At 54.8% G+C, this 14,713-nt stretch overlaps 1 long non-coding RNA gene across 2 annotated transcripts; it reads right to left on the reverse strand.

The window, feature by feature from the left end:
- Positions 1–252: 252 nt before the first annotated feature.
- Positions 253–14,563, reverse strand: LOC128918624 (uncharacterized). 2 transcript variants are annotated; one of them, XR_008469642.1, is made up of 5 exons: positions 14,420–14,563; positions 13,426–13,956; positions 12,231–12,341; positions 9,920–10,048; positions 253–846 (listed from the first exon to the last, which is right to left on the reverse strand). It is a non-coding gene; the product is annotated as an uncharacterized LOC128918624 (long non-coding RNA). The 2 variants fall into 2 exon arrangements; XR_008469641.1 differs by lacking the exon at positions 253–846 and having other exon boundaries at positions 9,413–10,048.
- Between the last annotated feature and the right edge of the window lie 150 nt (positions 14,564–14,713).

Below are 14,713 nucleotides of genomic sequence, written 5' to 3' on the forward strand. Positions count from 1 at the left end.
CTGATTTGGGTAATGGAGCAGGGACGGCGGAGCGTGCGTGCGCGCGGAGGGATGGAGAGAGAAATCTTTTGATATATTATTTATTTGATACAATCTTCCCCCTGATAAAATCAGTAAGCAGAGGACAAAGCGGCGACCTTATCCGTTTCAACTGCTTATATTATGAAATACCAAGCATACATACATAGCTTCGTTTCGCTTATTTTGTTTGGAAGGTTCCCTTTTATTTATTTATATCTAGACACAGGCAGCCGTACGCATGTATATAACGTTCCTGCTGGGGAAAGACCTCACTGCAGTTGTTTGTCCCTGGACAAGAGGACTGGATCGCGTCTGTGATTTGAGGATCCTCTTTCCGGTGAAAGACACGGGAAAGCGTCGCTCGCTGAGGCCGTTATAGGGTTAGGTTAATGATGTGGCTAATGAACGTCCGCCACAGAGGCCACGAAGATGTTCCATGCCTCATCTTTGGGGGTGAAGCGGAGAGAAGACAAGCATGTGCCGGAATCCATAATGCCCAGAGTTTGCAGTTAAACCGTTAGACTGAAGCCTGTGAGACGTGGAGCAACGCGGGCTCTGCTTTCACTCCACACACCAACATAATCCTCTGTTCCCCCCTTTTCCTTACAGCCTGCTGTAGTCTGGCTGCGGGGACTTCGCTCGGCGGGCCGTCCCCTCACGGCCGGCTCTCCGTGCGCTGCCAGCCGCTGCCCTCGCAGCCTGGGGACGGCCCTGCCTGGCGCCTTTCCTTAACTAGGTGGATTCCCCGGCCGAGCCCGGCCCAGCCGACGAAGTTTCTGCACAAAAGTTTCCGTCTCTCACTTTTCCTTCTCCGAACGATGCCTCCTGTGGGAAGTGTAAATACAGAGAGATGACAACATGCGCATTAGCGCTCGTTAGAATGTCATCATTATATCCTGCAAAGTGTCTGCTGAAGGGATCCCTAAAGGACACTTAGAGATGGAGCAGCTGCTCCGGATTTGTTCCAGCTCACATCTCGAGGAAAATGACATTGAGATAAATACGGCGCCGCGAGCACCATCGGAGCAGAAGGGGGAAAAGAGAGCGGGGTGACCTCCTTGGGCCACGGGTCCGGGGCAGGACCCAGCACGCTCCCTCTGCCTCGTTAGCGTTAATCACGCCCTGCAACGTTTGCGATGGCACCGGTGGGTCCAGCAGCAGAGCGGGGCCACGGAGGGCTGCACGTCCCAGCTGCCTCCCAGCCAGCTCTGATGCTGCTGGCGGTTTATCCCTCTGGAGGTCAGTATGGATTCCATAGGGGAAAAACGCCAAACCAACGCCCAGGCATCTAGAAGACTGCATATAGGTAACCAAACCCTTGTGTTTATTTTAACCCAATCTGGGGTAAAGCGGCACAAACTCACTTATCACTGCAGTGGAGCGGGGAGGTTTTTACAGCAAACCCCTCCACAGCACCAGGCCCCGGGATGGTACCGTTGGCTGACCTGCCTGCGCCTGCATGATGGCAGGATAGAGGGGAATTCAGGAGGAGGTACGCGTCTGCACAACGATCTCCCCCTTTGCCTGTTTGCATTCAGAGAGGAAGCCTTGAAATCAAAATGCAAACAGTCCCAAGGGCGCTCGCAGCGGAGAAGAGAAAGGTTAAGGACTGTGATTGACCACGAGAAGATCCGGAGTCTTCCATCACCTGCAGACCTTGCGTGCTTTCCCTCCGTCGGTGCCCAGCAAAGAAAGAAGAAAAGCATCGCCTTCAATTTCCCCGTCTCCCACGAGCCCCGATCATGTCCAGTGGCAGAGCCAGGGAGCCGAGCTTCTCTGTTCGCCATGGCTCATTTTCTGAGAGGCTGGCGGAGGGAGGGAGGGACACCCCCTCTCGCCCGGGTGCCGGAGAGCTTTTTCCACTGCCAGACAGCACTGGGGCACCCGGCCACGTCACGCCGTGCGAGAAGCATCCTCAGGTAACCATTAGGAACCCTCGCTGCTTCTCTGCCGGTACTGAAGCGATGCTCCAGCTATTAAAAGGGGTGGAACACACACCGCAGAAGTGAGAAATAGAGAGCCAGGGTCCCCTCGACAGCAGATGATCCCACTATCCTGTGGTTTTTTAGAAAAAACTAATACGTGGTACTATTCCAGTCGGTTGAATTACCTCCCCAGCCTCCGGATTTGTTTTGTCATCTGCACAAAGAGAACACCCAATTCTTTGCCGCTTCTTCAAAATTGCCACGCGGAGGTTTTGGACACAGATTAAGGAGCCAATGTGTTTCCTGCCACAGGTGGCTGCATTTCAGTAATAGCTTCATCGGCTTTCTACAGGAGCTGCATTTTATTTTCGATTTTTAATTGCAAAATATCACCGTGAGATTGCCGCGCGGCAGATCTATTAAGATTGCAAAGTGCCCAGGAAAGTCCTCTGGCTGAGCGAGACGCGGGCACCTTGACTTCCACCATCAGTTGCCGCTGGAGGCCGGGAACTGCATCCCACGCAGCCACCTTCGGGTCCGGCACCTTCTCACCTGCGGGACCTTTTACGGGCAGATCCTGTGAGCAATGTGCCCGCTTTCGGGGCATTTGTTTCTCAAAAGAGCGTTGTGAGAAGGTTTGTTGTGAGAAGTTTTGTCTCCCATTGTTTCACCTTCTGCTGGAAGAGACCCTCCCCAAATGGGAAGAAATGGGCTCGGCACCGAGGACCAGTCTCACGCAGGGCGTTTGCGGAGGCGGAGGGAGGGACGACACGGGCTGCCAGGAGCCGGAGCGGGGACGGTGCCAAGCGACTGCCGCAGGGACGGATTCGCTGTGAAATTGCGCCACTCCAGCGGGGGGGGGAGGCAAACGCTCAGAGCCAGCTGAAAATTTCTCAGAAAACCAGAAAATTTTCATTTGATCTAAATGCAAACACTTACAAACGCTTCCGTTCAGATTCTGCTTCGGATAAGCAAAGGAGCGCGGAGCGGTGCTCATCGCTGGTGCTGGCACGGGATGCTCTGGGGTCGTGCCCTTGGAGCGGGACCCTCAGCTGCTCCCACAGCACAGATGCCCACGACGTGCCGCGCCGGAGCGGCACCGGCCGGGAGGAAGGGCTGGGGGCTTGCTCCACTGGTGTCAGCATTCCATCCATCCCTGGGACACGTGGGAAGCTCTGGAGACCTCATTCTTTCTGGATCATAGACTGCTCCCTTCAAATCTGGGCTGCGGGTAGCCCTCTTCTTTACCAAATGAGCTCAGTTCACAGGGAAAACATTTTATATATACATTAGTACCTATATTACATATATGTTATTTATCTGGTTTTACTTACGTGTGCATATATACGCACATTAGTAACACCTCATCCAGCAAAGACTGATTTATCTTAACTAGCCTTAGCCTTTCCTTACCAACGACAGGCACCTCGTTAGGGTGTTTAGGGACCAGAGAAATTCAGCGTGATGTCACGTCCCCCGAGGCCTGAGGGGTAGAAAGGCCTCCTGCCTTCGGCACAGACAGCATTAGCGTGTACAGGCGTCAGGAGCAACGCCCCCATGCCGAAATGCCCCTTCGTTCCGAGCTGGAAATCAGATGCTTCCAAATTCGCTGTGAAAAAAGTTCCCCTTCCAACAGGCGCCTGCCAGTGATCAAAACATTGGGTTTCCCGGCTGACGTCCACCATTTAACAAATTTCAAGTGAAAAATCTATTTCGGAATGAAATATTGCCACGCCGCAACCCCGCAGTGCTGAAACGTTTCAATCCTGCTGCAACACTTCTCCTTCCTCTCTTATTTTTGGCTTAACGTGAGACAATCAAAGAAAGAGAGGACCGCAGCGGGCGGCGGACGGGCGCGGAGCCACGCTCCATCCGACCCAACGCGCGGGCTCCGGGCGACGGACACAGCCAGGGATGCCGGGGGCAGGAGGGATGGCGCCAGGGCACCACGAGCCGTACCGTGGGACGAAGGACGCGATGGCGGGCAAAGCTGTCGCAGAGGTGAAGCAGCAGAGGCGCTGACGGAGCAGGGCCAGGGGTGAGGAAAGGGGCAGATACGTTGGGAATACCGGCAGACGCCGCAGTTGAGGTTTACATCCCAAGGTGGTTTGCGCAGATAGATGGAGGACCAGGTTCACTTGCGTAGGGAGAAGGGCGGAAGCGATAGGAATGCCAAGCCCCATCATTAGCAGCAGCGAGACCCGCATTTCTATTCCCTCGCACCACGGGACTTTGTAGACGTGCCTGGTGCGTTGTGATTATCGTTACCCCCTTCTGTCGTCCTGGGGGTGGCGGAGGGGTCCCTCCTCACCGCAGCGTCTCCCCTGCCCGCAGCGGTGTCTCCCAGCGGCCAGGCAGGACGGAGTTCCCAACGGGGAGCGACAGCCGAGAAATGGCCTGCAGACGCTCACCCGGCCCGGCTTGACGTACCGCGCGGGGAAGATGCAAGAAGACTCTGCACAGACAGCTATTTTGCTGGCAACTAGCCCCGTTTAGGTGTTGTTTAAAGATTAGAGACTAGTTTAAGCTAAAAGACCTGAAACAGGAACAGATGAAAGGCGTAACCCACTGCGTTGTGTGCCGTCCCCACGCTGGGTTACGAGCACGCCCACTGTTACTTACAGCACCGCCGACAAACAGCCGCTTGTTAAGCTGCGGCAACTGCACGATGCATCCGAGGCTTAAAAGCACAAACAGGGATTCACGCCAGCTCGCCTGAACCCAGCGCAACTCCCCGGATAGAGGAGGCCTCGTTTTCCAGCCGTGCTGCCTTTTGCAATGGCGACAAACCGGGTCCCCCTCCACGGACATCAGCGGCACAGAGCCCGCTCCCGCCTGCCCCTGCCCCAGACGACTGCGCCCGCAAAAGCAGGCTCTCCCAAAAACCCTTCCAGCAGCAAAAACAGTGAGGGTGGGTTATTTTTTTTCTCAAGTGCACGTTTGAGTCAGTGCCTGCCACCTCACATCTACAAAGCAGAGTTGCCACCTCCGCGAATGGCTGTAATTTCTTTTTAGTTCAATTATTTCTGCACCATACTGTTTGCAACAGCTGAAGCCAACAGTGCTGTTCAGCATATTATGTACTCTCTGTCAATGCACCGTGAAATATTAAGACTACAATAGGTCTGAAGTCACAGAATCATAATCCTGTAATAGCTTGCTTCATCTTTGCTGCTGGAAGATGGCAGAATATTTCTATTTTTAAACAAATGGCATTCATTCTAATGAAGCCGGGGCTCATCCTGATACAAGTGCAGCTGCAGAGCTTTTTCCCCACTGTGGTTTGGAAACTCAGAGTTGGGTTGGGGGGGGCCTGCTGACAACTTCTGATAACGTTTCACAATGCGGATAAACCCAGGTTTATCTATTTGTTTACAAATCATGGGTTTTCTTGCAGGGAAAACATTTTCTTCTGCCTTTTTCCAAAGCAGCGTGCTGCCCAGGCTGAAGCCCCAGCCCAGCGAGCCACATCTCCAGCTCCCAGCCCCGCAGCCTTCCTCTGCGGTGCCGCGGGATGCAGTGAAGCTGGGGGAGGTGCCGCTTCCCCCCCCGGAGCGGCCGTGGGACGCGTGCGGGGCAGCAGCTCCGCCGGCTCCTGCCTCCCCGGCTTGGGGGAAGCCTGGGCCTTTTGGGAGGGTTTTGCATCTCGCACCAAACGTCACCCTGGGCCGGGGCTCGCCTACCAACGGGGCACGAGAGGAGGGAGAAGGGGGCGCATTCCCAGGGAGGCACCCACGTCCCCGTCAAACGCCTTCTAGGGGCAGCCATTCAGTGCCTCGACAGATGCGCGCTTGCACATTTTCTCTTAATAGAGAGGAGATATTTTTTTTTACTGCTTTCTTGCAAATTTGCATATCCCTCCTCCTCTCCTTCCACGGTTAAGCTCCCAAAATATAATAAATATTTCACTTTCAAATCTAGGTTCATTAAAGGATGCCCAGGAGGGGGAAATAAGGTATCGCTTTACAGCCCAAATAAAACATAGAAAGATACGGCCTATAATGTATATTTTAGGCTTTAGGTTGAGATAATTCATACATCACTCCCGGTTACGGAACAAAGACGGTGCTGTGTCAGCACATTGGCTGAAAAAGTACCTTCTTGTAATGTTTTATGCCTTTTGGTAACGTATCCCAGTTACCATACGTCACCGCAAGTGGGAAGAGAGGCCGCGCAGAGCGGCAGTCACCTCTGCGCGGTAAAGAGCTGGGATGTTCCCCTCCCTCCCTCCATCCCTCCTTCCATCCATCCATCCCGTGCTGTGCCAAGGCAAAGGGGAAGCAGAGAAACAGGCTATTTTTCTGCCGCGTTTTCTGAGCGAAGGCATATTTTTTTGCTCAGGCTGCAGAGCTGAGTGGCAGCGGGGCTGAGCGGGACGGGAGCGCGCCCATGACAGGCTGCACAGCGCTCATTTATCATAAGAGCGATTTCCCTACTAATAAAGTGACCTTGCGTAAATAGCTCAACTTTTCACAGCTATCACATCATTAGGATAGGACACGCGTTGATAGATAGAGACCACACGGACTGCTGATCCAGGATGAACTACTGCAGCCAAGGAGTTATTTTTGATGGGGCTGAAGCGCTCCATCATTTCGCGGCAGAAGGTGCCGGTGAGTAACGCTCCGGGGGACACGATCAATTCTGCCCGCTGGCGGTGCCGCGGGGAGCCTGTGCTCCCGTCCGTCGTCCTCCCCCATGGCCAAGGCGCTGCCCAAAGGAGCTGACATCTCCCAGTCACGGCTGCCTCGGCAAACCGAGACCCTCAGCAGAAATGGCGTCTGCCCGAGAGCTGCCGGGCTGCCCAGGACGCTGCACAACAGGGCCCCGCGGGGGCTGGTGGAAGCAAACACCATCTTCACACGAGACCCAAAGGCTCTCCTTGGGGCGTAGCAGCAAAGCACCCCGCCTTACGCGAGACTCGCCGTAGGCATCGCCGTGGCTGAACTTCAGATCGTAGAATCACTTAGGTTGGAAAAGACCTCTGAGATCATCGAGTCCGACAGAGCAGGACGCAGGGCAGATCCCGAGGGAACAGTGCGGTGCTTTCACTGAGCATCTCCTGCCGGCAGGGCTGTGGGCACCGGCCACCACCCCGTCTCCGTGGAACCCACCCTCCCGCAGCTCCGCAAGGCTCACGTCACCCCCTGCGCCCGCCGTGCAAGCGAGGGAAGGAGAGGTGCGGGGCGGGAAGGGGCCGGTCTGCGGGGTGACGCTGCAAGGAAAACACGGAGAGCGGGATGTTTTGTTGCTATTGTTACTCTCCCATGTATACTCCTGGCTCATCCAGTAAGCTATTATTTATGTGTAGCCTAATTAAGGTTGCGAGTAGCTTGATCTTTGTTTACTTAAGTATATAGCAGGAGATTGCCAAGATTAAATAAAATTATCTGCCGGCAGGCAGGCAGGGCTGTGCGCGCTCGGAAGGATGGCTGCGGGGCTGGGGAGATGCCCGCCTGCCTTTTCCGAGGGAGAGCACGTAGGCTCTTGCATCATAGGCCCCGTTGCCAATTCAAGCTTATCTAATAAAGATTCAGATAAACCAGACCAAACAAAACCCAGCGAAGTCTGAAACCGGCTAACGGGATGTGATTAGCGCTCGTCAGCCTCTGCTTTTACCTGCCACCCGCAGGAGCAGCGCCCATCCAGCCTTGCTCAGGTGCTGGGGCTGCGGAGGTGGCGGACGCACGGGCAGTGGGGGAGAGAAGAACGTGGCTTTCAGCCGCAGTCCCGTACAAGAAAGTGAACCGGCACAACGGCCACGCTGAAATCACGGCACAGACGCGCAGGACTCTGCTCTCCCTGCGTCCGAGCGGCGAGATGCCCATACCCCCCGCTCCCCTTGCCACCGGCTGCACATCCGTGCCAGCTCCTGAGGAGCCGCTCTGGGCTCACGCCGGCCCTTTTGGGCAAGGCAGACGCAGTGCCGGCTCCCCCTCCCACCCCGCGGGGTCGATGGGTTCGGGCCAGCCCATTGCTCATGGCTTCCCTAAGCTATTGCAAGGACGTGGCTGGGACTATCCGTGTTGGTAACCGCGCTCCGACAGGAACGAGGGGTTTGCATGCTGCCTCTCCTGATTTACACCAACACAAAGGAAACAGATAAAGCATCCACTGATGTCGATTCCCACTGACGCAGCTACTCTGTCTTAGAGGGGACCGCGGATAACATCGCCTTTTCTGAGCTTCATGGATGAAATATGCTCATAACATCGCACACGTTATGATTTTTATCCTTACCCGGCCGGATGGCATCCTCCCCTCCCATCAAACCTCCGGCGCGAGCAGATCCCGCAAGCTGAGCTAGCTAATGAGACTATTACGTTCGCAATGTGTGCTGCCACCCTACGTCTTCCAAACACTCTCCAAATGGATCTGTTTGGACCCATTTTAAATATAAATATTGCTAGGTTCTGAGTTAAATGTGTATGCAATGCGTCTTACAAAACCTTTAACAAATTCTGTGCAGAAGAATATGTTTTCCCATATGGGCTGCTTAAAGAAAGGCAGATGTGAGGCAATCCAAATCCCTCGTATGCTTCTCCTTCTCCCTTTCCTTTTGGCAAACTAGCTCAGGCAAAGACAAATATTGTATCAAAGAGTTATGGAAATAAACACGAATACAGCTCAAGGGCAGAAGTAAAGTTCTGGAATACTTTCTCCATGCAATTAATAGGTAGCGTTGCGGGGGGAGCACAAGTACCCAAAATGTGCCCGAGGAAGCTCATGTCGTGCAGACGGTGCTCTGGGAAGCACAGAGCAGGAGCCGCGTTAAGCAACATTAGCCATTAGCCAGGCTGCCGAACAGGCTGCTGAGGGAGACGGGGGATCCGGAGTCGGGAGATCGGGCTGAAGCAAGCTGGGAACCCAGGGACGGGGCTTGCTCCGAGCCAGAGGGAATGGGGGAGCCCCATCTCGGGCTCCAGCGGATGCGAGCGGTGGCCGGCCACTTCCCGAAGGGGCAGAAACATCTGGAGGTGGCACCGCTTGCCCCAGACCCCACCCACACGAAGGATGCGCTAAGGCAACTCTCGGCCTCGCCATAAATCCCGCAGACGCAGGGACGTCGCAGCCGGTGAAGCGCGCGCTGTACGGGAACCGCTCGTCTCGTGCCCAGGGCAATACAAAAACAGATGGCAAAGAGGCACCCAGGGATAAATCAATGGCGCTTCCACTGCGGTGCCCATGGACACGCCATGGACACACGCCTCCCAGCACCCAAAACCCTCGCAGGATGAACACACGGGGTCCCCGAGGCCGGACCCGCGGCTGGAAAACACCGAGCCAAAAGTAGGAGGCAAGACACAAGCACCCAAGCAGTATTCCTCTCTGAAACGTACGTTCTTACAAGAAGAAAAAGAAATAAACATACCGTTCTTCTGCCAGGTTCCTCAGTTCGTTAAATAACCCTCAAACATTAAACCAGATGTTGTGTTTTATTGCTTGACTCAGATCATTATGACTTTATTTCTGATGGGCCCGGAATAAATGAAATGCAGTTGTAAAGGTTATTTAACTATTAAAACAACTATTAATTAAAGTTTGCCAAGTCTTGGGGGCTCTGAGGACGAGAAGCAGCTAGGTAAATGTCAGTTATTATTTAATAAGTCATTGTTATTGAAATATGCGGCACGTGAGCTGCATTCCCAACAGGAGCTGGGATCCAGCCGGTCCCTGCTATAAATATTTTGCCCGGTGCTTGCAAGGTGGGAGGTGATTTAGTGCCAGAGCCGGCACCGCCGGGGAGCCAGGGCTCATTCAGCAGAGGGAGAGGAGCAGCAGCGACAGCTGCAGGGCGGGCGTCCAGCAGACCCCTGCTCCCTGGGAAAGGGGGTTCTGGGGGGCTGGCGAAGTCCTGGCCCCTGTCCCAGGATGTCTGTCCACCCACGCCGATGCGACGGGCAGCTGCAATGACCATCGTCGCATCCGACCTGCGCGGCGGTGCGGCATTTAGCATTTTGGTCAGCCCTTACCTGGCTGCTCGTTCCCGCCCTTGGGGCCGGCTCCTGCCTCGTCCCAGCCTGGGGACGCTGTGGGTCGCGGCTACCTCCCGCGTTCTGCCTACGGAGCACCGGCCAGGAGAGCTGACCGGGGCTGGAGCCCTGGGGGGAGGAAAGAAGGCAATAAATCGCAAAATAGTAATAGCTCTGAGCTCATCCAGGATTTCCAGAAATGGCTCTAATGCCAATAATTAACAGAAATAACGCTGAATAAGCCTCAGAGCTCGAGGAGTAAAGGCCTTCACTGAGCTGGAACCGAGGAGAAAGACATATGGAGCTGCTCTTGCATGTTATTTTGTAATTAGGGCTTGCTGCAGCTTTGTCCCCGTCCCTGGCGTGACAGAGCCCACCCGCTTTCCCTCCAGCGACAGGAACCGAGGGGAACGGCCGCCCCACAACTCCCTGCTTTGTACACGTAAACAAAAATAAAACAATAAGTTGATTCTTCTAAGCATGAGGAGGGGAAAGAAAGGTTGAGAGAGATGAATATGGAGTGGAGAGCCCAAGCATTAAATCAGGGGATGAAATGCCTGCCAATGTTTTTTTAAAAACAAACCAAGAAAATGAAAGGGCTGCAAGCAACCGCCATGCCGAGACAATAATCGCTAATCAAGTCAAAGTTTCACTCTAATCAGTTCAGTTGTTAAGGGGAAAAAATAGACCAGTGCCGGGCTTGGAGAATTACCGTTCGTTACTGGCCGCAGCCCATGGGTTTGATCAGGGCTGAGCCCCTGGGCACCGGAGGAGCCGGCCGGACCTTCCCAGCCTTCTTCCCACCGCGCTGGGCGCAGGACCGGGTCCCGGCAGGATGCTGTGACCGCCGAGGGACGCTTCCAACCAGGAGGCAATGACCAGGCATTGCGTCTACAAAGCGAGTGGGTTTTCCTGGCCCTGCCACTGCCTTGGAGAGGGGCTGGACCTCGGCCACCGCACGCCGGGCTGTGCTGAGGAATGAGGGACGTACACGCCATGGCTTTCCCAGTTGCTTCCTGACTCAGACTACGGAAAATCCCATTTAAGATTGTTTCTGTAGTAAATCCACACTCATTTAATAAGAAATGCAGATACTTTCACTGCCAAATCCCACCACAATCTTGGGAATTCAAGTAGGTTTTCCGAGAGATCAGCTGGAAACTTGAAAAGAGCAACTTGCATTCTATGTTTTTTAAACGGCCGTAAGCAGCACAGAGAGGCACAGGAAAGGGCTCTGACTAACGGCAAGACTTTTTATCCCATCAAAGAGAGGGGCGTGAGCCGAGGGAGAAGACACGAATACCAGCAGCAGAGATGCAGGCTCCCGGGTGGCTGCGAGCGGCCGCCGGCGCCGTGCCAGCAGTGAGGGTATGGCTTCCCAAGCCACCCTGGCGGCGGGAGCGCCTCTGCGGAAGGCCAGGCAAGCACGGCCACCAGTTGGAGGGGAAGGAAAGCTAATCCAGCAGAGTGCGCTTTACAACGTACTAATCCTGTCCTGTCCCATGAGCTACGTCCCAACAATTATCTCGGCGGCACAGACAGGGAGAGGGGCAGGGAGACTTGCCCGCACCAGAAAGGGAATCGTTTCGGAGCTGCAATTTCAATGCACACGCTCTCAGCCCCAGCTCTGTGCTTGGAGCGGCGTCTGCGCCGTGCTCGGCTGCAGGACTGCCACGCGCGGGGCTCTGCTCCCGGTGTGTCCCCAGAGCCAGGCACCCAACTTCCCCGCGGCTCCGGGTCCCCCTCTGCAGCCCGGGGTACGAGGGGAGCAGGGACTGCAAAACGCGACTGCTGCAAGGCAGGGAAAGAGCGCATCGCAGGGTTTGTGCCGGGAGCCGGAGCAAAGCGGCCGACGGCCTGGGGAAGCTCGCTAGAAATTCAGCGAGTCCCCACGCGTCTCGCCCTGCCTTTAGCTGCCACCGTGTCCCTACGTGTGCAGGCACCAAAGCTCACCCCTTCCCCATCCCGCCCGCCCCCCGATGAACCAGTCCGTCTGGGAAGGCAGAGGACAAGTTGTTAGATGTGGCTTGATTTGTAAGAAAGGAAAGAAATTATTGTGCTCTCTGTGATTTACCTTCCCTGTGTTTTACAACTGGAATAAATTGCAATGCTGAATGTTGCTCTGGAATTAGTAGTTACTGGGGGGAGCAGCAGTGCCGCGAGTCTCGCCAGCTGGTAGCTCATCCCCGCGGCAGACAGGGTGCTGGCGAGGTTTAATTGGGGGCACGGCGGCTGGGGGGCAGGAAGGCCAATGTCACCGGTTGGGAGCGTCAAGGGAAGCGGAGCTCAAGGCGGGCAGACAGACTGTTACCTGTTGCGGGTCTCTGGTTTGCCAGTCTCCTCTCCAGCTTTCTCTTCCCGTTTCACTACATCAGAATTGAGACGTGGCAGCTCAAAACGGGCATTCCTAGGACCAGGAGCCCTGTAAGCACAAGGTTAGCATTTTAGCCTGACGAACAAAGGTTCGCATTCTTTATGCAATTCATCTGAAGCAGCGACTCTCAGCACCGGGAGGCAAAAACCCCAGAAGAGCCTTTATGCCGAAGGCGCTGGTGAGCACAGCAGACTGAACCGTGAGGCCAAGGAGGTATCTTCTCATCTGCTTTTCTATGAATTCTGCCAAGTACTTTGAAATCGGTAATAACTTGTTGCAGGGAATCTCACAGAGCAATTATATTTTATTCAGGAAAGTATTACTATCATTTTTTTCATTTCTCCTGCATCTTTCTCCCAGTCAGAGCTCAACACGCGTTTCTGGGTGGGAAGAAGCCACTGCATTAAAACATCATATTGCCAGGGTTGTTTTTTCCCCCTGCCATGGCTTGAGAGAGTGCTATCTCTCTCGGCTTTTCAGATGAGAGGCGCGGGTGTTTTCTCTGACATAAATGTATATGTGCTGCCCGAGGCCATAGGGTTAAGCCAGAGCACAGAAACGCGCGCGAATAGCTCGGGTAATTGCAATCCCTGCGCATCGGTTTGGGCGACCTGAACGTCATCTCCACGCCAGGTGCTCGCTCACCAGGCTTCGGTAGATGTCCTTAAAATTTCTCCACCTTCTTTAAACTCGCCTATTCCAAACAGCCCTGTATCATCGGCAAATTGTGTTCCTTCACAGCTTATTGCTTCTCTAGCCCATTAATGACTGCACGGCCCAGTCCTGGCTCTGGTACAAATCCCAGAGGCACGCTGCCCTTAATTGTCTCCAGCCACGATTTCTCTGCTATTCCCTTTGATGCCCCGGCCGGCAAAGCAGTGATAAGAGCAGGGAGGGCGGTGGCATCAGCACCCTGATGCCAGTGCGGCAGAGCCAGCTCGGCACGGATAGGCTGCTGGAAGCGGATGGCAGCTGGAAGTGCAGCCGGTGCCCCCATTCGCAAGGGTGGGGAAAGGGAGGGAGGCGAGGGCTGGCGGCAGGACAGCAGGATGACTGGCACAACCAGGTTGAGGGACGCGGCCTGTGCACAAAGCCCCCCGACAGCGAGCTGGAGCAGCCCCTCCGAGCTCACCTGGACCAGCAGCATCCCCAGCCACGCCACCGCCTGGGACCCACAGCCGGGCTGGTCCTGATGCGAGCGGGGATGGAACGCAGCACCGCCGGCTGCTGTCGCACGCCTGGCCACCAACAAGCCCAGCCGAGGAGCCATCACGCCTCCGCCCCACGGCCACCAGATGGAAGAGGAGGGAGGCCAGGAAAGCTCTGCAAGTGGACAAGAGGAGAGAGGGACATCAGGCAGCTGACCAAAGAGCCCATAATAAATAAACAAACAAACAAATAAATAAATCAGAGAACTGTGCACAAATATTCTGAGCTTCCCAAGGTTTTGCTTTTTTGTTTGCAGTCTGCAGGCCAGGGTAAAAGTTCTCGAATAAAGTGATCGTTTCCAGCTCAGAACTGCAGAGCGCAGCTTCCTGCAGCAATTATCCCCTTGCCATCGCTGCCGGCTCTGCAGACCCTTTCCGAGCCATCGTTAGCCCCAGACGCTCTGTTTAACTGTGCTGACCGGTCACACGACGTTGGTCTTGTTTCTTGACTGGTTCTGCAAAAAAACGAAGATTCGGTTTGCAACGTGGTTAATGCCAGCCTACGTTTTCATATGGATTTTTAATGGCTTTTCCGTGGCGCGGCCTTCAGCACAAGGCCGAGCTTGCGAGGTGGCAGGAGCAGGGCTCCCCGGGGAGCCGCAGGCTGGGAGACAGCAAGGAAGGAGCCCTCTCGTTCCTTGAGCAAGGGCACTTTCACTCATGAATCCTTTCTGAGCAATTCCCTGTAAACGCAACTTTGCCAGATGGGTCTTTAGCCCAAGGGAAGACATTTTTTCTGTGAAACCAGAACAGGGGGAAAAAAAATAAAATTCCTTTCACCTCTATTTTTGACTTTGGCAAAAACAGCAGCGAGCAATATGGTGCAATGATTTATTTTTTTTAAACCTTATTTTCTGACAGGAGTAATATCTCGTGTCTCTCGCTCTAGTTTAGATTATCGCCCTGCTCTGTGCTCACCGTCCAGCGCGGGTGACATGGCAGCTCTGGAGGAGTCGCCGTCTGGTTCCAAGCGCTTTTGCAAACCCCTAACGGCTCCTTTCCTCGCGGGCTGAGTTTCGCCTGCGGAATAACGCCCGTGCAGCACAGGGTGGCCCCGAGAGCTGCTCTAGAACAGCAGAGAGAACGCGGAGGAGAGATTAGGAGGTGCTCTGGGATAACATGGAGGCAGCTGGCTTGGGACAGCACCGGAGGCGGCCGGTATGCACCCAGCGACCCATCCTCCGCTGTGCCCGCTCACAAGCCACCACGTTT

Source organism: Rissa tridactyla, chromosome 17, assembly GCF_028500815.1.
Source record: "Rissa tridactyla isolate bRisTri1 chromosome 17, bRisTri1.patW.cur.20221130, whole genome shotgun sequence".
Classification (NCBI taxonomy): Eukaryota; Metazoa; Chordata; class Aves; order Charadriiformes; family Laridae; genus Rissa; species Rissa tridactyla.